This window comes from Penaeus japonicus, unplaced genomic scaffold (assembly GCF_977035675.1).
Source record: "Penaeus japonicus unplaced genomic scaffold, GWHDUDI00000001_assembly GWHDUDI00000027, whole genome shotgun sequence".
Lineage (NCBI taxonomy): Eukaryota > Metazoa > Arthropoda > Malacostraca > Decapoda > Penaeidae > Penaeus > Penaeus japonicus.
The window spans coordinates 35,391,382-35,393,881 of record NW_028234429.1 but is presented as its reverse complement, the minus strand read 5'-3'; the positions used below and the strand labels follow the sequence as shown (position 1 = coordinate 35,393,881).

Sequence of the window (2,500 nt, the reverse complement as noted above, 5' to 3'; positions counted from 1 at the left end):
GAGGAAGCAGCGGCTTCAGTGCAAATGGGGGCTCTCCGTCTAACCTGTATACTAGCCCTTGAGATACTAAGGGTCTTCTATTTGTAATTTTTATATATCTATATGTACATTTAATAAATCATCGAAACGTACTTCTCAAAGATTTTCATTTCCATACAAAAGAATGTAAGGCATTTTCCTAACGTACAGTTCTCCCCCCCCCCCAACCCCTTCGCCTCTGTCTCCCTCTCTCTCTTTTTGAATATAGAGTCATATAATTTGGAAAAATGTATTAGAGCAGGCGAATGCATACAATTATTACAAAGCTTCATGATGTGACACAGAGGGACGATGCAACATATTTGCATTCGAAACTATTATATTATCCTTAATCGCACCAGCTATACTATTTCTACTAACTATATCACCTTTAGAATACCATGACATAATTGTATACATATACAGTACATATATATATATATATATATATATATATATATATATATATATATATATATATATATATTTATATATATATATATATTATAATATATATATATATATATTTAATATATACATATCAATCCATATATTATAAATATAAATGTATATGTGTTGTGGGTGTGTGTTTGTGTTTTGTCTGTGTTATTATACTGTATGAGTGCGATAATATAGATAAAAATATATATATATATATATATATAATATATATATATATATATATATATATATATATATATATATATATATATATATATATATATACATACACACACACACACACACATATGTGTGTGTGTGTGTTTGTGCTCATTTCTACTGCAACAGACTACTGTGTTGTTGCCCCCCTTGCTGCCAATTTCTTTCAATTGTTTTTTTTTTTTTTTTATGGCCGACAAGTTCTTTTGTGCCCTTTATCATGGATGTGAGTCTAGATTCTGGTTAGGCAGTCCTTTTAGGGGTCGAAGTGGTTTAGTGGTCTAGATCTGCACCTTCACACCTCGGGAGTCCTGGATTCAAGGAATGGCCAGGGAGGTATTTACATTTCTTTATTAAAAGCATTACTGCATTATGTCATCATTCACATGAAAACAGCCTCGTTTCTTTGTATCTGATTTGAATTTCTAAATCACTCCAGCAGAGTGCTTGGTTGGACTGTCTTTAGGAACTCGCTATCATACTCTTTTATATATATAGATAACTTCCATTTCTATTTTTATTTGAAAGGCACTGCTACATTACTGCATCATTCACACACACACACACACACACACACACACACACACACATATATATATATAATATATATATATATATATAATAATATTATACATATGTAATATAATTTATATATATATATATATATATAGAATACATATGTATAATATATATATATATTATAATATATAATATCTATATATATATACTATATACAAGCATATCTACACGTATATTAATGGCTATATAATAATATACGGCTTGTGTGAGGTATGTGTAATATATAATATATAAGTATGTATATGTATTATATTTAACAAATATATATATATATATATATAATTATATATATATATAAATACATATTTATGTATGTATATATATATATATCTATATATATATATATATATATATATATATATATATATATATATAAGATATATATATAGCCTCGTTATGCAGATTTAATGCCTGTGACTTATGTTCTGTAGCGTGAGATGAAAGAACAAATATTTTAACGCATCAATATCAATGATGGTTAACAACAGAGTGAAAACACCATACCACTATAATCTAATACCTTATTTATTTCATTGATTTTACTGTTTTTCAGCCTTTGCTTCCATTAGTAGCTGTAACTTTTGCAGCTCCTCAGGGGTACAATTTAGATGCACCTTCAGGAGGTGGACTCACTCACGGAGGATCTTTAGATGGTGCTGAAGGTGGAATTGCAGTTGGTGGAACTGGTGTTCCTGTAAATGGTTATCAGGATGGACAGATCCTGCACGTGGATGGATCTTGTGTAACTCCTGTGATCACTCGAAAAGTGTATCTGTACGATGCTCCTGAAGTACCTGAAAGCCCAAGCGGTCCACCTCCAAGTGTACCACCACCCTCCCAAGGTAATAACAACAACATCCTGTTAGTTCGTGTTCCTGAGGGTGCACCAGCACTCTGAGGCCCATCAATTGTTCTCCACGCAGAGACAAACCGAACGTTGTCCTACGTTTGAATAAGCAAGAAAAGAGGCTCAGCAAGTGATCGAGATTACGTCCTCATCCAGCAGGCCACCCCGAAACTATTTCGTTAACTACCAAAAGGAGAAAACCCACCCTTCCTCTGGTGTAGATCTTGAGACTTGCTCTCAGCGTTGCCAGTGCAGCTGGCGGTGACGTGATCGGAGACGGCGGTGCCGGTGCTGGGCTTGGCGTCGGAGGATTAGACGGCGGTGCTGGAGCAGGAGGCGTTGGAGGTTTTGGAGGCAATGGAGGATTTGGAGGCAATGGAGGATTTGGGGGCAATA

General features: G+C 33.8%; 2 pseudogenes across 1 annotated transcript in view; both read left to right on the top strand.

Annotated features, from left to right (window-relative positions):
- LOC122261448 (uncharacterized) overlaps positions 1-131 on the top strand; it is a 1,253-nt pseudogene extending 1,122 nt beyond the window's left edge. The window contains exon 2 of the transcript XR_015192394.1: positions 1-131. This exon is cut by the window's left edge and continues 795 nt beyond it. The product of XR_015192394.1 is annotated as an uncharacterized LOC122261448 (transcript).
- A 767-nt stretch (positions 132-898) lies between these two features.
- LOC147468714 (uncharacterized) overlaps positions 899-2,500 on the top strand; it is a 1,799-nt pseudogene continuing 197 nt past the window's right edge.